Source organism: Solanum tuberosum, unplaced genomic scaffold (genome assembly GCF_000226075.1).
Source record: "Solanum tuberosum cultivar DM 1-3 516 R44 unplaced genomic scaffold, SolTub_3.0 scf00081, whole genome shotgun sequence".
Classification (NCBI taxonomy): domain Eukaryota; kingdom Viridiplantae; phylum Streptophyta; class Magnoliopsida; order Solanales; family Solanaceae; genus Solanum; species Solanum tuberosum.
The window spans coordinates 272,787-294,175 of record NW_006239008.1 but is presented as its reverse complement, the minus strand read 5'-3'; the positions used below and the strand labels follow the sequence as shown (position 1 = coordinate 294,175).

The window sequence follows — 21,389 nt, the reverse complement described above, 5'->3', positions numbered from 1 at the left end:
AAGTTAGAGTATACTTTTACTAGAATGGAGTTTATGATGATATGTCAATGTGTTAATAACGACCAAGTGTTGAATAGAAGGGTAGGAGTATTCATGAGGTGAGAGATCTACCATAGGTTTATAATATTTAAGGGAGAGCCTCATGGTATTCAAAGGGTTATAGAAACTAATTAGGCAATGATGTGTAGTGATTGGGTAAGTAGTACTTAAGTTGTGAAAGGAAATATTATGGTAAACTTTAAGTATCTATATAGAGAGAGAATGATTGACTACTTGTTATGAGTTCTTAGTGAGTGAGTATTTCTTAATTTTATCTAGTGGTCGTAAGGTAGTATAATATGTGAGCAATTATATTCATTTTTGTGGTTAGTACTATACAATAAGCTTTAATTTGAGATGAGCGTCGTGATTAAAAAAAGGGAGGGGAGGGTGATGAGTCATGGATTTCTACTCATTTTGGGCTTATATTCGAGGATTTAGTGTCTTCAATGCCTATTTGATGCTCATAACTGATGTTAAAATGTTGATCTGTAGTAATGGAGGCTAAAGAACAAGGCAAGGACATTACGAGGCAAAAAGGAGCGAAAAAATTGAAAAGTTGAAGGAAAGAGAAGTTGGTACCCTTCAAAGCCACTCAGCGACTTGCCGAGTGGACCTTCAACTCGCCTAATGTTCTAGCATACTATCCCGTGGATGAAACTAACTTGGTGAGCATACAAGCGATTTGGTGACATACCCAAGAGATCGGCGATGATGACTTGGCTCGCCGAAAGTTACAGAATGCTTTGATGAAAAAGTCATGCCAAAGTGGCGAGAAGAGGAGCAACTCGGTTGTGCGGCGAACTGGTCGGCAAACCTTACTTACCTCGATGAGTTGACTCTGTGTTGAAATTTTGAGAATGTACAAATGCAATTTTAAAAAGAAGAGAAGGAGTTCCCAAATTGTTTACTTCTGGGTTTTTGAGTTTTTACATTCTAGAACATTGTTTTTACATTATAGAGTAGAGATTTAGATATTATGAGATTTTTAGATTAAATTTCAGCATTTGGGAATTGCAGATTGTTGTCAAATCAGATGGAAAACTTAATTGGTAAAGATTTCTGGTTTTTCACTATGCTTGGCTAAAACGCCTTTCCTTGGGTGTGTGATTATGTAGTTGAATGCGTTAATTAGCTAATGGGTGTTGTTAGTTACTAATTTTATTGTTGTTTTGAAGTGGATTCAATTAATTGTTCAAGTTTTAATTGAGGAATTGGTTTTCCAAATGCAATTCTAGCCTAGTGCTCTATACTTACTTGAGAAAGAGGTATAAGAGTTGAATTATTGGTTGATAGTTGTATTGATTGCATCTTTAAGAATCTAGCTTGAGAAAGTGAGTTTGATTGCATTCTTACAAATCTAGCTTGAAAGAGTGGATTAATTAAGGAATTGGGTTGTTTGATAGTGTTTTGCTTGTTGAGGTTCGAAAAAACTTGCTAGAAATGCAAAAGTAGATTGAGAAATGGCTATTGCACTTAAAACCTAGCCTACCTATTGAGATTCAATATCTTTGAATAACTACTAATCACCTATTACGTGAATTTAGCATTAAACTTATCAAACTCCTACGGACCAATCTCTACTTGTTCACTTCCCATTTTAGTTGTTGAAAATTGGTTGCCCAAATCCCCCTATTCGATATTAATCATTGAAACTTTGTGATTTGCTTTATTATTGATCTTAGGCATATTTATATGCCTAAGTTGTCAATATTTGTCGATGAATGGATTGAAGTAATGAATGATCTTGAGTCTATTAGCTTGATTTTGTTATACTTGCTATGATTATGCACAAATACATGTGATTAAAGATTTCAGGAACTCTCAAGGAAATTGGAATCAAATTGAAGAAAAGAGATGCAAGAGAGCATGAAAAACGGCTAAGGATGAAGGTCCTAGGGCCAGGCGCACTGCTAGGTGCGAGGCGCCAAGGGCCAACATTCAGAGGCCTTTCTCAGGAACTCTGAGTGACGCAACGCTCCAAGCCCAACATTCTGGGGCCGTTATCAGGCGCTCTGAAAGGTGCGACGCGCCAAGATGGAAACTTCATAGGTTAAGTCTAGGCGCGATGAGAGGCGTGACACGCCAGTGGGATCCTGACTTTTCCAGCTTAAAAGTGTAAAAAAAGGATTCCTAATTGTAATAGACTTTGGCTCTAATTTTCCTACCATTATAAATAGACCCTTAGGGCTCCATTGTTAGGGTTTGAATTTTATTGGGTGTGCAAGAGCAAGTATTCACGTTTGTAATAGGTTTTGATCTTCTAACTCTTCTATTTTCTGGAAATCGCATGAACAATTGTATTTTGTGGTTTTCGAATATTATGAGTGGCTAAACGCCCTAGTTCTGTGGCTGTAGCTACAGATTGAATGTTGATTATTTAAGGTTCGTGAATTAATTTTTGGTTGTCATTATAAGTTACTTCTATATTCTTGTTTTAGTATTTTATGCTTGATCAACATAAGATAAATATATTGTCTAATCTGAAAATTTGGAGAGGAGAGGTTAGATAAACCAGAGAATATAGAGAGCTCGATCGACCCATTTGATTGAGGTGATTTGTGTTTAGGAGTGACGCCCAGACGAACAACTTGCTTGGTTACGAAACAGGATGAAATATAAATGCTTGCCAATTAGTCTGTTTATGCCCGCTCAACGATGTAGTTAGACAACTAACTAGAGTAGGAGACTAGAGGTGTATAACCTGACTCATACAATTAACCCTGTAAACCATTAACTTGACAACTGAAATTAGTTCTAAGTTGATAATATGATACATGAGATTCAGTTTATGTTGCAGCCCTGGAATTGCCTTTTACTTGCTTGAAACATCATATTAAAGTCGTTCACAATTGGTTACTTTTATTTAGTGCATAATTATTAGTAGTTAACAATCATCACAATCTCTTAAATGGTTACTTTTACTTTTATTTGTAGAATTGAGTGTCTAATATAAATTAATCATAAGTCCCTTGGGAACGATAACTCGTTCTTTAAGAATTTATATTACTTGTGCGACCACGTACACTTGCGTGTTTATTGCGGAGCAACAAGTTTTTGGCGCCGCTGTCGGGGACTTAGAAATTGATTTATATTCGATCTTCTTAAGTCTACAATTAGAATATTCAGGTATTAATTACTTGATCTTAGCTTGTTTATTACAGGCACTTGACTTTCAGGTCTGGCTCGAAAAGGAGAATTTATCGAACCTTACAACGAACCCAAAATAGTTTTACGCCAGAGCAAAAAAATGAATCAAGGACGTCAAGGAGAATTGGGGTTAGGTCTTAGGGGGAACAATGATGAGAATAACCAAGACAACATGAATAACCCAGAGAATCTGAACAACCAAGAGAACTTGAATAACCAAGAGGTACCCCCTGTAGTACCCGCAAGGCCCATTCGTGATGTGGCAATCCCACTCATAGCGAATTTGGCATCTAGTATTAGGAAACTTCCACCGGGGGTAGATTTGAACTGAAGCAAGGCATGGTACAACTCCTCCATTCTAATGGGAAATTCACGGGTCTCCTCCACGAGGATCCTCAAATCCACCTTAGAAACTTTATAGATATTACTGATACATACATCCCAACTGGAGTCTCATCGGACTATGTGAGGCTGACGTTGTTCCCATACTCATTGTTAGGAGCCGCAAGGCGTTGGTTAGATTCTGAGACACCAAACTCCATCACTACCTGGGATTATCTAGCAAAGAAGTTCTTGAGTCGATTCTTCCCATCCAAGAAAACCACTAAGCTGAGGAGTGAGATATTAAGCTTTACTCAAAACCAGGGAGAGAACATGTACCAAGCATGGGCTTGTTTCAAATAAATGTTGAATGCTTGCCCGCACCAAATGCAAACTAATGAGGTACTTGCTCACACTTTCTTTGAGGGTTTAGATTATAATGCTCGTGTGCTTCTTAATAGTGCAGCAGGTGGACAGGACCTAGCTAAAACATGTGAAGAGTTGTTCGACTTACTCGATAGACTCTCCGAAGGGAACCCAGGGTATGAGGGGGAAATGCCTAAAACCACAACCCAAAGGGCCGCATGAATTTTAGATGTAGATCAAGCCACCGCCATAAATGCCAAATTAGATGCGATGCAATACAATATAGCCATGCATTTGAAACAGATGTCCTTAAATCAAGCATCGGTTAATATGGTACAACAGGAATCAAATTGGTGTGGGGTATGTGGTAGTGGAGCTCATGAAACCGAGCAATGTGAGGCAAACCCGAATTCCATAAACTATTTGGGTAATGCACAAAGGGGTTGAGTTTAGTAAAATTATGGTAACACTTACAACCCTAGTTGGAGGAACCATCCTAACTTCTCATGGGATGGGAACCGAAACCAAAATCAGGGGCAAGGGGCTAACCAATACCGTTCTCAAACGGCTAGGCAAAAATACCAAAATCCTAACCAAGGAGCAAATCCTAGTGCACCAAAAGGGGGGATGACCAATGAAGAGCTACTCCAAAAGCTCATGACTGAAATAGGGACCAAAATAAATGTTAGAATAGATAAGCAGGATGAGAACATCAGAAACATCCAAATGTCCCAAATGAGTTTAGAGAAACAAGTTGAGCAATTAGCTAATTCTCTAAACTTCCATCCCCAAGGTGGGATGCCCGGTGATACTGAACCCAACCCAAAACAATTGTATGCGGTAAGTACTAGAAGTGGGTTACAATTAGAGGAACTAGCTCCAAAGAAGAGAGATACTGAGGCAAGTACCAAAGAAAAGAAAATGGAAGAGGTAGTAAAAAGATCCAAGGTTGAGGTACCCATTCCTCAAAAGAAATTACCACCTCCATTTCCACAAAGGCTCAAAAAACAGAATGAAGATGAATGCTTCGGTAAGTTTCTCTCTCTTCTTAAACAGGTTCACATTAATCTGCCTTTGGTTGACATTTTGTAGGGTACCCCGAAGTATGCTAAATACGTGAAGGACATTGTGGCTAGCAAGAAGAGGGCTCACGGAGTGTGAAACTGTAGCACTTACTGAGGAGTGCAGCTCTAGGATCCAAAATAGACTGCCCAAAAAGTTAAAAGATCCAGGTAGTTTTACTGTACAAAATACAATTGGGCAAAGTGTTCATGCCCGCGGGTTGTGTGATTTGGGGGAAAGTATAAATCTGATGCCCTTGTCATTTTATCAAAAGCTTAGGTTGGGTAGTCCAAAACGAACCACTATTATTCTCTAACTCGCTGATAGATCCATTGCTAGGCCATAGGGGGTGGTAGAAGATGTGTTAGTTCAAGTAGGTTTATTGATTTTTCTTGTACATTTTGTGGTCTTAGATTTTGAACCTAATTTTGAAGTTCTATTCATTTTAGGACGTCCATTCTTGGCCACGGGTAGGGCATTGATTGATATAGCAGTTGGTCAGTTAACCATGAGGGCACATGATAAACTTGAGGTATTCGATGTTTACCTCGCTTTAAAATTGCCTTCTATTTATGAAGAATTGTCTGTTATTACTGTGGTTGATCACATAGTAGAATCACAAGTAGTTGTGCCCGAAGATCCTTTAGAAAGAGTGTGGGTTGTGAGGTAGATGGGGATACCGAGGCCCAAGAGATAGAGACATGTTTAAATCTGGCAATCGTAGAGGCTCACAGGTATAAAGTGGAGCCATTAGATCGTGAGTTAGGGCCACTACCCAAACCCTCCATCGAAGAAGCCCCCAAGATGGAACTGAAAACATTGTCGGCTTACCTCAAGTATGCTTATTTTGGTACTAACGAAACTTTGCATGTTATACTTTCTACAGAGTTGTCTGAATTACAGGTTGATGCGGCACTAAGGATCTTAAAGCGGAGGAAGAAAGTAATTGTATGGCAGATGGCTGATATTCATGGGATAAGTCCGGCATTATGTACGTACAAAATTTACATGGAAGAGGTTCACAAACCAAGTGCACAACATCAACGTCGGCTAACCTTTGATGAAAGAAGTGGTAAGAAAGGAAATCATAAAGTGGCTAGATGCTGGAATTGTGTACCCGATCTCTAATAGTAAGTGGGTAAGTCCGGTACAATGTGTTCCCAAGAAGGGAGGTATGATAGTGGTAAGAAACGAAAAGAATGAGTTAATTCCTACTAGAACAGTGGCCGAGTGGAGAATTTGTATGGATTACCAGAAACTAAATGATGCCACCCGGAAAGATCACTATCCCGTTCCCTTCATTGATCAGATGCTTGACCGACTAGCAGGGCAAGAGTACTATTGTTTCTTAGATGGGTATTTCGGTTACAAGCAGATCGTAATTGGCCCCCGAGGATCAGGAAAAGACCACGTTCACTTGTCCTTATGGTACCTATGCTTTCAAACGCATGCCATTCGGACTTTGCAATGCACCAGTGACTTTTCAAAGGTGTATGATGGCCATTTTTCACGATATGGTGGAAGATTTTGTAGAGGTGTTCATGGATGATTTCTCCGTCTTTGGGAAGTCTTTTGAGGTATGTCTTCGGAATCTTGATAAAGTACTTCCTAGATGTAAGGACACTAACTTAGTTCTAAGCTGGGAAAAGTGTCATTTTTTTGTTAGAGAGGGGATAGTGTTGGGACACAAGGTATCTAAGTCAGGTTTAGAGGTTGATAAGGCCAAGGTAGAAGTTATTGAAATATTGCCCCCTTCCATTTCTGTTAAAGGGGTGCGTAGTTTCTTGGTCATGCAGGTTTTTACAGGCAATTCATCAAGGATTTTTCTAAGATTGCAAGACCTATGTGCAGTCTTTTGGAGAAGGAGGTGAAGTTTGACTTTGATGAGATGTGCTTGAAAGTTTTTGAGATGTTGAAGAGGAACTTAATTTAGGCTCCCATCTTAATTGCTCCTGATTGGGGACTACCAGTTGAACTCATGTGTGATGCAAGCGACGTAGCAGTGGGTGCAGTGTTGGGACAAAGAAAGAATAAAGTGTTCCACTCGATCTATTATGCAAGCAAGACCCTTGACTCTACACAAGCTAATTACACAGTGACTGAGAAGGAGATGCTAGCTCTAGTGTTCGCCTTTGACAAGTTCAGATCATATTAAGTAGGTACTAAAGTGATTGTTTTTACTGACCATGCAGCTATTAGGTACATATTCAACAAGAAGGATGCTAAACCAAGGCTTATTCGATGGATATTGCTTCTCCAAGAATTTGACCTTGAGATCAAAGATAGGAAAGGTACTGAAAATCAAATAGCTGATCACTTGTCTAGGTTGGAGGATTTTTCCCATGTGAATGAAGGTGAGCAAATCTGGGAAGAGTTTTCGGATGAACAATTGATGGAATTAGATATCTCTCAAGTGCCATGGTATGTAGACATTGTGAATTTAATATTAAGTGGAGAATATCCTACGGGGGCAACAGACCAACAAAAGAAAAAGCTAAATCATGATGCTAAGTTCTACATCTGGGATGAACCGTTCTTGTTCAAGCAAGATGTGGATCGGGTAGTGAGAACATGCATTCCGGAGTAAGAGGTTCACAAAGTGCTCAAAAGTTGTCATGCTAGCCCATATGGAGGTCACCACGGAGGAGAGTGCACTGCTCATAAGGTACTACAATCTGGTTTCTTTTGGCCCTCGTTATTTAAAGATTCTATTGCTTTTGTGAAGGGTTGCGATAAATGCCAAAGGTTGGGTACTATTTCAATAAGACATGAGATGCCGCTAGGTAACATTTTGGAGGTGGAAATATTCTATGTGTGGGGTATTGACTTCATGGGTCCCTTCCCGCCATTTAGTGGAAACTAATACATTCTTTGTGGTTGTGGATTATGTGAGTAAATGGGTTGAGGCTGTCGCTCTTCCTTCAAATGATTAAAGGGTGGTGATAAAGTTCATCAAAAAGCACATCTTCACTCACTTTGGCACTCCAAGAGAAATCATAAGTGATGGAGGTAAGCATTTCATTTACCATCTAGTTAAAAATCTTCTTGCTAAGTATGGTGTTCGGCATAAGGTTGCTACAGCTTACCATCCTCAAACGAGTGGCCAAGTGGAGGTGTCGAATAGAGAGGTGAAGCAAATTTTACAGAAAATGGTAAATGTGCAGAGGGAAGATTGGTATGAGAAGTTAGATGATGTGTTGTGGGCATATAGAACTAGGTACAAGACACCCATAAGGACTTCTCCCTATCACATAGTATTTGGGAAAGCATGTCATTTTCTGGTGGAATTAGAACATCAAGCTTATTGGGCAATTAAGAGGTTGAATTTGGACCCCGAGCTAGCCGATAAAATGAGAGTGAATCAGTTACATGAACTTGAAGAGTTTAGTCTCCACGCATATGAGAATGCCAAACTTTACAAAGAAAAGGTGAAGAGGTGGCATGACAAGCACATAGTTGCGCGTACTTTCACTCTGGGGGAAAAGGTACTACTCTTTAACTCTAGATTAAGGTTATTCCACGGAAAACTAAGGTCTAAATGGATGGGTCCGTTCGAAGTTGTAAGAATGACACAACATGGGGCTGTTGAACTTAAAGGTAAGACTGGCCTTACGTTCTTGGTCTATGGGCAAAGGGTGAAACACTACTTTGGTGAGTATTCGGATCATGATCGGGAGGCTCTTGAGCTAAATGATGAATGATCCAAGCTGCGTTGTACCGCGCCGTTAAATTAAGCGCTACATGGGAGGCAACCCGTGAACAATATGTAATAGATATGTAGTTCATTTTTGAAATTTTGATTTTTATTGTTTTAGCATAGTTTCAATTCCTAGACTTTAGGAAGCACTTTTAATTATTAGTTTTAGCTAGATAGGCTTTTTCATTACTTGTAACCGAGTTTTCACCCGGTCAAACCCGACCCACTACCCTTATAACCGCCCAAATCCCAAATTCTTTCCCTATTCTCCTAAAAACCGCCCAACCCCCCAATATACTCTCCAACTCCTCTTTTTCTTCCTCCATTACTCTCCACCTTCCTCCATTAACACCCGCTCAAAACCTTTCTCTTTTCTAAAACCAACTCTCATTCTTCCCCTCACCTACTATAACACCCTTTTCACCCACAAATCCAACACCATCTTTATTCTTTCTCCCTCAATTTTTTTTTCTTGTTTTCTTCCCCCACCACTGCCATAACCGACCCCCCCCCCTTTTTTCTAATCTTATTTCTTTTCTCCACTTTTCTCTTATTAACAGGTAGGGATGGCTCCAAAAGCAAAGAATGTGGATGGTTCTAAGCGGAGTAGGAAGGGTGAAACATCCGGGTCATCTAATCGTGAACCAATCAGGAAATTTGGGAAAAAGGCGGTGGAGCTGTATGGTTGGGAATGGTTTGAGTGTCAGCACGAACCGAAGTATATGGGCGATGAGTACGTCCATGAGGTAAGGTTGCAGTCTCAATTTCCTGTTATTTATCAAACTATGCTTGAGTTGGGGCAGAGATTTATTTTTTATCATCCGGGAGATTGTATTTTGTCTTTAGTTTGTCAATTTTATGCAAATTGGCTCACTGAAACTAAGTATAAAATTGTTCCTATTAGAGGTAAGGATGTGAAGTTCAGTGCTACGATACTAAATGAATTTTTGGGGACCCCAAATTGTGATTCTGATGACTTTAATAAATTGAAGGATAAACCTCCTTATAGGGATATCCGACATACATTATATGGGGTAGAGTCCACGGCTAGGTGGGAGCGTAGCAAGGATATTGGGAGGCATAACACCCTTCACTTTGCTAATTTCAATCAAGTTGTTAGGGTGTGGTTAAAGATAATGTGTAGTGTGCTGCTACCCGCAAAACATCTAACAGAGGTGACGAGGGATAGGGTGGTGTTGGTTTATATGCTGATGAATGGGATACCCATTAATGTAAGGGCAATTCTAAGACAGAACATGATGAAATTTAGGAACAATATGAGATGGAGGTTTTGCTATGGGGGTTTGATAACCCGTTTTTTGAGGACCCAGGGTATTGAGGAAAAGGTTGTGGACCTAACTATTGCTTTTCACCCGGATCTAACGGGTAAGTTAGTTGATGTGACTCGAACAAAGGCACTAAACACGTCTTATGGAACTATCTTGTCTGCCTAGAGAGGCAAGCCCGTGATGACAGTGTCATGGCAAGAATGTTCGGTATGGCAGAGCTGCAGCTGTGGATCGGAGGATGCCCGGTTACAAATGAGGAGATGGAAAACCTGGCAGATCGCTACCCTTTGACCGAGAGTGAAGCATCCTTATGCAGGACTGGTCCCATATTTTTGGAGCCTTTGGATGATGATGAGGCTACAGCTGATGAGGCGATGGATGATGAGGAGGATGATGTTGTAGATGAGGAGGTGAATGCCTTGATGGTGTTCAATGGCGGTGACGACGAGGCCTAGAGACCCGAGGGAGTATTCCTAACTCTATACTTTGCTTTAACTGTGCACTGAGGACGGTGGTTATTTTTAAAGTGTAGGGTGGGTAATATGTCTCTGTTGTATATAATTGTTTACTGCTTTAACAATTCTAGTGTTAGTTTTTAGTTAAATTTTTAAAAAAAAATTGGGTTCCCTCAACATTTGTTTTTGGTACTTTTACTGAGGGTTGTCCCTTTGAACCGACTAGGACTAGTTTACTGCTTTATTGAGTCTTTAAGTCGTCATAAGAGTGACAGTTCCCAATGTTGGATGGATGACGACCGTCTTAAGGGAAAATTAGTCACATAGAGGAGTAGGATTGAGAAACCAACCTTGGTCTTTTGAAACTATGTCCAAAAAAGTTAGCCAACGTCATGGGTAGTCACAATTTGAGAAGTGCAATAGAATGTTAACCTTGTAACAAGCATGTGTTCTTAGTTTGACTAAAAAATATTTTTAAAATGGGCTTAATTGTGTAGTAATACTGTAATGCAAGTTGTATGAGCATGTTAGTTGATATATCCCTATATGTGTCATGATGCCATGTGTGGTGAGTGTTGTTTGGTTCTTGCTTAACTTGATATCTAGAACTTTCCTTGTGTGTGTTGAATGAGTAGCTTGTATGAATTAGGGAATGTGATTGAGGCGTTTCTTTGAATTAACCAATTCTTGACTATACTTGTATGCCTACCATTGAAATTATCCCTAGTGAAGCCCAATTGAGCCTTTAGCCTTGTTTGTTGATAAGCCGAATGATAAGCTGAAACCCATTTTCTTGATACCAAGTTCTTTTGATCCAAAAAAAATCCTTAATGCACTATGTTAAGAATAAGGGTTGAAAATTGTTGGTTGATATAAGAAAGGGTGAAATGCTAAATTGTGTGGAAAAGAAAAAGAGAAGTAAAAACTATGTTTTGTCCCTGGTCCTTAGTGACAATGTGCACCTCAACTCAATTCAGGATGGCTATTTCAGAAATATGTTCTAAACATTGGCCCTGGTCCTATCAAGGATAATATGTACCTTACCCGGACTTTAAAATATAGAGTGAGGGTGGCTAGTGCAAAGGCATGAAAAGAAAAAAAATGTATATAAATAAATGAAAGACAGAGATGGAGCTACAAAAATGGGGTAAATAGGCATGAAGTGTGTACTAGGAGGAAAGAAAATATATGAAGGAGATTGTTGGCAAAATAATGACATGTGCATTAGGTAGGTGTAGTCACTAAAATGATTCCTAAATATTCCCTCCCTTACCTTAAGCCGACATTACAATCAAATGAAAGTCATCTTGATTCCTTGAGAAATATAATGTGAAAGTAAAAATACACTATGGGCAAGCTTATGGTATGTTGAGAGAACTAAGAACCTCTTTTGTGAGAATGAGTTGATTGTTTGAAAAATAGGCCTTGTTGATATTGTGATTGCTCGAGTGAAAGGGCTTACTAAACAAGAATAAGTGTGGGCATTCATGGCATGTGTAGGATTATCTAATTGGTGTGTTTGTATGAATTTGCATTGGCCCGGAAAAATATTAAAAGAGTCATTCTTTGAGCATGTGTTGTAACTTGGTGTAAAAGTTGTGAAGTGTGCATCCTTTGTGAACTATATGATCATGATTTTAAATGTTTGGTTGATTTTAAGGTGGGTTGATAAGTCCAAGGGTTGTGAAAAAAGAGTTGATAGTCTAAAGATTGTTTGAGGAAAAACAAAACTCTAAGTGTGGGGTGGTGATCTTAGGCGTATTTATATGCCTAAGTTGTCAATATGTGCTCATGAATTGATTGAAGTAATGAATGATTTTGAGTCTATTAGCTTGATTTTGTTATACTTGCTATGATTATGCACTAATACATATGATTAGAGATTTTAGGAACTCTCAAGGAAATTCGAGTCAAATTGAAGAAAACAGATGCAAGATAGCATGAAAAACGGCTAAGGATGAAGGCCCCAGGGCCAGGCGTGAGACGCCAAGGGCAAACATTCAATGGCCTTTCTCAGGCGCTCTGAGAGGCGTAACGCACCAAGGCCCAACATTCTGGGGCCGTTCTCAAGAGCTCTGAGAGGCGCGAAGCGCCAAGATGGAAACTTCAGAGGTGAAGTCTGGGCGCGATGAGAGGCGCGACACGCCAGTGGGATCCCAACTTTTCCAGCTTAAAAGTGTAAAAAAAGGATTCCTAATTGTAATAGACTTTGGCTCTAATTTTCCTACCATTATAAATAAACCCTTAGGGCTCCATTGTTAGGGTTCAACTTTTATTAGGTGTGCAAGAGCAAGTATTCACGTTTGTAATAGGTTTTGATCTTCTAACTCTTCTATTTTCCGGAAATCGCATGAACAATTGTATTTTGTGGTTTTATAATAGCATGAGTGGCTAAACGCCCTTGTTCTGGGGCTGTAGCTTTGAATGGATTGTTGATTATTAAAGGCTTTTTGAATTAATTCTTGGTTGTCATTATAAGTTACTTCTATATTCTTGTTTTAGTATTTTATGTTTGATCACCATAAGATAAATATATTGTCTAATCTTAAAATCGGGAGAGGAGAGGTTAGATAGACCAGAGAATATAGAGAGCTTGATCGACCCATTTGATTGAGGTGATTTGTGTTTAGGAGTGATACCCAGACGAACAACTTGCTTGGTTACGAAACAGGATGAAATATAAATGCTCGCCAATTAGTCTGTTTATGCCCGCTCAACGATGTAGTTAGACAACTAATTGGAGTAGGCGACTAGAGGTGTAGAACCCGACTCATACAATTAACCTTGTAAACCAGTAACTTGACAACTGAAATTAGTTCTAAGCTGATAATATGATACATGAGATTCAGTATATGCTGCAGCCCTGGAATTGCCTTTTACTTGCTTGAAACATCATATTAAAGTCGTTCACAATTGGTTACTTTTATTTAGTGCATAATTATTAGTAGTTGACAATCATCACAATCTCTTAAACAGTTACTTTTACTTTTATTTGTAGAATTGAGTGTCTAATATAAATTAATCATAAGTCCTTTGGGAACGATAACTCGTTCTTTAAGAATCTATATTACTTGCGCGACCACATATACTTGCGTGTATATTGGGGAGCAACAATTATAGTGAATGTGTTACCTCTACAAATAATTAGGACACCATTTTACCTCTTGATCGAATTCTCTACTGTATCACTCCCTGTAGGATCGACCTTAACTCTTAGTTGGGTTTATGCTTGTTAGCGACCACCTACACTTAGAATTGGATGAAGTGTAGTTGAGCGTTATCAAAAATGGCACCGCTACCGGGGAGTAGTGTTTAGAATTCGTTTATTGAAGTTTAGTTGTGAACTGATTTTGTTGTAGTTGAATTATCTTATTTGTGTTCTTTGTTGGCTTCTCTAAAACAAGTGAACAAATGAGTGTAAATGGGAGAAATGCCAGCCAACTTGGGAACAACGATGACATCAGGAATTTGCATGATGTCAATGAGGATCGGTTGGGAAGTGCACGTGATATCTAATTGCCTCTGACTGTGGGCAATGCGGTGTTTTATGTGACCAGCACAATGTTGCAGTTGTTGCAAATGAAGGGTCTCTTTTGAGAACTCGCTCATGAGGACCCTCATGACCACATCCAAAACTTTGTGGATGTATGTGGGATGTTCTCTTTCAAAAACACTCAAGAGTCAGTCCGACTTCGTTTGTTTCCGTTTTCTCTTATGGGGGAAGCAACGAAGTGGTTGACTGAACTACCAAGGGATTTAATTACTTCTTGGGAGGAGCTCACTGATTCGTTTTATGAAAGGTTTTTCCCTCCTTCAAAGATGGTTAAGTTGAGGGATAATATTCAGAACTTCCACCAAGTTGATGGTGAACCTATCCATGATACATGGTTAAGGTTCCAAAAGTTGATGCTCCAATGTCCAACTCACGGGCTACTGGACAACGTGTTATTGCACTACTTTTACCGGAGCCTCGACACGGTCAACAAAGGTGTGGCAGATCAGCTCATCTGAGGCGGAATCATGAGACAACTGTTTGACATAGCATCCACTCTTCTTGATGAAATGACAAAAATAAATCGTGCATGGTACACTAGAGAAGATCATGTGTCTCATTTGAACTTTGGGGTGACAAAGGAACAACTAGAAAAGAACTAGGAGCGAGATGAAAGCATGGCCCAAATGGACCTATTGACAAAACATGTCATGGGAAGTGACTGCAAGGTTGTGAATTCAGTCGGAATTAATAGTGGTATAAATCCTGATGAAGCACACTTTGAGGCTATGTACAATGAAGAAGTGCATTTCTTGACAAACCAAGCGGGGGGTTCTCATCCGAATTATCCAAGACTGGGTGGGAATCAAGGTTGGAATAGAGATCGGGATGATGGTTGGAGAGATCGAGATAGTGAATGGCGTGACCGTGGTGCAAATTGGATGGATCGGGATGGTGACAAAGATCACTATGTACCTCTCCATGAGCGTCAAACGTCGAAAGAACCAAGGGTTGATCCTCAAAATTTCTGAACCGAGGATATGCTTGCTCGTATTCTAAACAATGTAAAAGGATTGGACAAGGCGCTAAAGGAAATGAAAGATCACGTCTCTTCCCCTAACCAAACGGTCACATCCCACTCGGTATCCATTAAGCAGTTGGAAATAGATATGGGTCAGATCTCGGCTCATTTAAATCCAAGGCAAAAGGGGGGGCTCCCAAGTGATACTTTGTTGAACCTGAAAAATTAGACATGATCCCATGACTACATCATCCCATGACTACGTCGTCCCATTACGTTAAATAAGGTTCTTCATGGGAGACAACCCAAGTTTTTACTTTTCAGCATGTGAATAACGTTTGTTAGATGTGCAGGCTGAAAATTCGAAGTTTGGGAGAAATAGGTTGAAGGGCGAGCTCTAAACCCACTCGGTGAAACATTGAATGGTTTGGCGAGCCTGATGTTGATCTCCCTTGTTGATCAACCAAAGGGTTGGAGTTCTAGAAAGTTCAGCGGACAAAAATTAGTTCGGCACATCACCGAGTGGATCAACGACATTAATGAACCTCGTTGACTGAGGCGCAAACTGAAGGGTCAAAAGCTTTCAACCATTTTAAATTCAAAATCTCTCCATATTTTGAAATTTTCAACTCTTGAACTCTCTCAACTTCATATTAGATCTCAGTTCTTAATGAATTTTTGTGTGAGTGTCATTGTGTGATTGGAGTTATTTGCCTTGCTCGCTTTTGCTTTTGCCCTCATTGTTTCCTTATCTACTTCTGAAGTTGGTGTCCTAAATTAACCTTAATATCATGTCGTAATCTAAGCATGTTTGTGTATTTGATGGATCTAATGTGTATCTTTGTGTGTTTAGTCGATAATTGAATATTGTTGGGTAATCAAGCATGTTAGATTTTGTGTTTGGCCTAATTAACTTTAAGTTTCGGGTTTAAATTGTTTAAATGGTGGTTCCGCAATTGATTTTGGTGTGGATGAAGTTTGAGTAACTCAAATTGCTCTAAACAACTTAAATTTTCCCAATGATGGATCGGGTTACGTCGTTCTTAAGGGCAAACCAGGTAAGTTGTGGTATGGGCTAGTCTTGAATTGCGTAGAATGAGACTTTGATTTGGTTATCGTAGATTGAGCGTTGAGAATTGGGAGTCATGGTAAAATTTTGGCACGATGGGCCATTTGGTGAGTTAGTCGAGCTCGCCGAATGACTCAATGGTTCACCGACTGACTCCATTCATCGCCCTTTTTGCCCTAAAATATTGATGTTTGATTCTGTAATTTTTGGGGATACGCATGTGCTCGCCGAGTTGACTCGGCGACTCACCGAATGTCTTTGGCCTCACCTTTTTAAAGCCCAGATATTAGGATTTACTCTATAAAAATCAGCGAGCTACTATTGCCTTACCGATTAGGTTCGTCGACTCGCTGAATGACCTTTTACCTCGCCGTTTTGTGCTGAAATTATGATATTTTATTCTGTAATTTTTGGTGAGCTCTCTGAAGCTCGCCGATTGACTTCGGTGACTCGCTAAGTTGATTGGCGAGTTTTCCTGCACTTTTGAATCGTGATATTTTACTAACCTTTTTCAACCAAATTCGGTTGTTTACTTGTTTTGACAAATATGGCCAGGTCAAAAGTTCCAGTTAAGGGCCCTTAACAACAAAAAGGGCAAAAGGAGTAGAAATTGTTGCAGAGGTTGCACCTCCAAGATCTACGAGACCTCGACCCACTAAGACAAGTGGTCAAGGTAAGGGCAAACAACCTGCGGAGCCTAGTCCGAGCAGCTCCAGCTCCAACAACATGGTGTCTACTCTACCCACCTCACTACATCTGAGTTTGAAAGTGGGGAAGATGTTAGGTCCAGGACTTCAATCTATGAGTCCAAACAAGCTGATGATCAAACCCTTAAGCGCAAATGTGCTGAGTTGCACTCCAAAGCGTTGCATGATCCGGCGAGACTCTCGACACTACTGACACAGCCACCACCTCCAGCACATGCAGTAGAATAGGCACCACAGATGCCCCCAACCCAAGCACTTCCGCCACGCTCGATGAACAGGCTGAAGGTTGCCGGTATGATAATAATTTTAGAGAAGAAGAGGTTGTCCACCGATGGGGTAGTGGACAGGTATCGGGTCTCCCTTCTTTCCATTGGTTGAACCAAATTTGAGCAACACCCTTTAGTTGATAAGTGGCCAACTTCGACTTTTCCATCGGCATCACTCCCATAATCGTCAATACCTTGTAAACCTCATCAATGAACTCTTGAGGATCTTCCTCAACCTTAGAACCATGAAACTCCGGAGAATTAATTCTAGTGAAGTCCCTCACTCTAAATGTCTCGTCGTACCCACATTTGGGTTAATGGGAACCGCAACCTCCCTATTGGCTTGGGCCGTCACGGCTTGAGCCAATACTTGAAACGCTGACTTAAACTCCGCATTAGTCACTTGCTTAGCCAAAGGGTCAACCGGAGTTTGAGGAACTTGTTAGAGGAGCTTCTTGATTCGCATTCTCTCCCGCATTCCATCTAGAATAAGCTCTTTGAGTTGCCATCTCCTGTAGAGCAAGGGGTAAGGATTAGGAGAGAGACCTTATAGAGTTAAAATATATCGTACGACTTTAGAGTAATGAAAGAAGTAGAGTTTCCTAAACATCTTGTAGCCTGTCATTCATAAATGTGGCACGCTTCACACTCATGAACAAGACTCTACTCGACGTGTCTTATGAGACATCCTAGGACGATTCTAAACCTTGTGCTCTAATTACCAAGTTTGTCACGACCCAGGGATACACCTTAGATGTAACATGGCAAATAGAATCCTGAGAGGCCCCATACAAGACCCTTAGCATTCGTAACATAAGAAATAGAACAACATAGATAAGAAACAACATTTCAAAATCTCAAAAGTTTTTTAAGAGTAAAGAGGAAGTCTAAACATTTTGTCTCAATAGCTATCTAATACAATAGAATGAAATTGGACCTAGTGCATACATCATGTCCAAATCTGAAAGTAAGAAAGAAAAACTGAAAACGATGAAAATTTGTCCTCAAAGCGTGTGGACTCACCAAGGCTCGGAAATGTCGCAAATCAACCTCTAGCCACGAAACTGGGAACCATGACTGTCAAACCCTACATTTGGGAAATGTAGGAAAGAGTATACATTAGTACAAAACAATGTACCAAGTATAATAGCCATGCACGAAACATTTTAAACATGCTAAAATTGGACATTTTCATGAGTAAGCAATGATCAAGTTAAAACATGCATCTTGAGAGTAAGAAATCATAAGTTATAAAACCATGATCAATGCAAGTGAACATCATCTTAGAACATACTTACGATACTTCCTTGAAGTAACCTCGGTTCATCAGAACTTTGCTTAATTGTGGGAAGAAGCCTTAATCGACATATAAGACCATGTAAGCTAGCAACATGGAATCTGGTGTCTACCCCACACCGGAAAAGGGTGTCCTACTTGCCAAGTAAAGGACCATGAACTTCTAGCTATTGTGGATCCACTAGCTAATGTCTTTCTAGACAGTCCTATGGAGGCACAAAGGTATGGGACTTGGGTAATCGCCACTTGTCCACTCGGTGTTAAGCTTAACTTCCACAAAATAGTTCTTAATCCTATTCATCATAGCTCATAAAGGAACATGGGTAATCGCCTCTTGTCCTTACATCACATGACGTGGGTAATAGCCTCTTGTCATTGAATGGAGAGCATGGGTAGTCTCCTCTTGCCTCAACATTAACATAATTTCTTAATCATTGGTTTATTTTAGGTGAGAATAGCCTTTCAACCTTAGGAACCCTTATTATGTGAGAATACCTTTCACAATCATGTATAGAGGTGCATATGAAAAAATCCTTTCAACAACACAACAACAACATCATTGATACGACACTCTCAAAGCATTCCTTAAAACATATACATAATTTTCATAAGAACATGCTAACTTTCATAATTCACCTTTCATGGTTCCAAACCCATTTTCATACGTCAACATCTAGAAATCATGTGTTAGATATGGGCTCATAGAAATTCATCATAAAATCATATAATTCAAACAATTCATGCTTGATTTCATAAAAATCTTCTTTCATAATCAAAACCCACATTATATCATCATAATTGGAAAACATGGGATTTACATGGGTTCATGGGGATCATCATAAAAACCATAGTATTTCATCAATTCATGCATAAGAGATCATAATTCAATAATTTAAATCAACATTGAAGAGAACCCATGACAATTGAAGAAAACCCTATCTCAATTGGGGATTTCTAACTTCTGAAATAGGAAAACTTGGGAACTCCGTGAATGGAAGGAATTCATGGATGAAAACTATCATACCTCAATTCCAAAAGCTTGCCTTCAATGGTGGAATTAGAGACTTGCCTTGAAACCCTAGGTTGAAACCTTCTTCTTCAACTTTCTAGAGAGAGAAATATTTTGGAGAAGAAGAACTTGATTTCTTCTGGTGAATTTAAGAGAATGACTTGAATAGGTAAGTTTTTGGGTTAAAATCACTTATATAGGGGTCCTAGGCATGGCTAAAATGGCGTAGTATAAATATAAAATAATAAGGAAAAGACCCAACTGCCCCTGAACTTACAGCTGACTAAACCCCCACACACCACCCCTTACAAGTCATCAAGGACCGCACTGGCCGTGGTGGCAACCGTGGTCTTTGACCAGTGGCTTGGAAAAACACCCCAAGACCCCCCCCCCCCTTCCTTCACAACCCACTCCACAATCCGTCAAGTGGCTCGTGTGGAGGGTAACCCTTAAGGTAGCTGCTACCTCCCCTTTCACAGGCTTCACCACATGCTGTGGTGCTCACCACATGTTGTGGTGCTCACCACGAGCCGTCTAGGTGATTGTGAGATAGGAGCCATCTTTGTCTAGGCACACTGAGCCTTCACAAGACACATCAAGCCTCGTGGTACCCTTCACGACTCATCTGGGCCTTCGTGAAGGGTGTCCAGGCTCAGTCTTTGGCTTGTGACCTCTCACTTGGTCCCTTGCGTAGCCTACTAGATTCCGAGGTGTTACAAGGTTGCAAAATCAATTCCTACTTCTCATCTCCGGTCAATTCTCGAAAAAGGATTGGAGTGGGTAATTAGTCCGATACTAGTAATTTAGGTTTAATGTCTATAATTTGCTTGAAAATAGAGGTTACGGGTTGGATCTATTTGCCCTACTTCTGCATCGAAAGAAAGAGTAAAGTAAGGTATTGGGTTGTTTGTGTCACAACCCAGGGGTACCCCCTAGATGTAACATGGCACATAGAACCCTGAAGGACTCCATGTAAGCCACTTAGCATATCACAACATAAGATAATAGAAAAGTACGGAAATTTAAAACATTTTTCAATACAATCGAAGTCTCATAAAACGAAGTGGAAGTCTTTGACATTGTCTCAAACCATCTAATACACGAAAGTCTTCGGGACGTAGCCCATACAATAGCTCTAAACATAAAATGAAATATAAAGGACATGGTGGTCAAGCCCTCGAATGCTATGAGGACTCACCAAAACTCCCCTTCTTGATCTACTATGAACCTAGCCACGAGGATGGAAGTCGATGTCGCCAAACCCTACATTGGATAAGAATGTAGGCAAAAGTATGCATTAGTACAATAATGTACTAAATATGATGGCTAGCATAAATCATCAACATAAGCATGTAAGAGGCATAATTCAACATAAGACATATACCATAATGATAAGAGACAATAACATAAGTCATAAGTATAAGAGACATCATCACAAGACGTAGGCTATAACATGATAGACAATAATCACAATGTGTGAGCATAAGAGATAACATCATAGTCATAGGCATAATCAATGCATTTAGAACAACATAATATAAGAGGAACACTACATAAGTCACCTCAGGGCAATCTTGTGCAATGCATGGATAAGATCTCATAATCCCACCCATGCTAAGCAAGTCACTTGAGGCCCTCTTTCATATTTATCATCTTTTGATCTCATCCATAACTCATTTCTCATAGACAAGGGAACATTCGCCTTTAGTCAATCATATCAAGGAAAGCAACTTATAGGAACAATCCAAGTTAAGCATACATCATACAAGTAGTCCTCATATCAAAACATACTTACAATACTTAATAACATAGTCATAAGAATATTCATAACATAGATCATCATTATATAAGAGAACATACCATAACTACCCTCAAAGAATACTTGAGCAATGAATGAATAAGACCTCATAATCTCACCCATACTAAGTAAAGCTTATTGAGTAGCCATAGTTCATAATTCATATTCTTGTCATAGTGGGAATAAGCCTTAACCGACATAGACCATGTGAGCTTAACATGGAATCCGGTGTTACCCACACCGAAAATGGTTGTCCTATTTGCCTAAGGTAAGACCATCATTTGTTAGCTTTAGGTGGATCCACTAGCTAACTATCCTACGGGGGCATGTAGTTTATGAAATAAGAAGATT

General features: G+C 39.7%; 1 pseudogene; it reads left to right on the top strand.

Annotated features, from left to right (window-relative positions):
• Window positions 1-3,528: 3,528 nt before the first annotated feature.
• On the top strand, window positions 3,529-8,639 carry LOC107060443 (uncharacterized; annotated as a pseudogene).
• The last annotated feature ends 12,750 nt before the right edge of the window (window positions 8,640-21,389 follow it).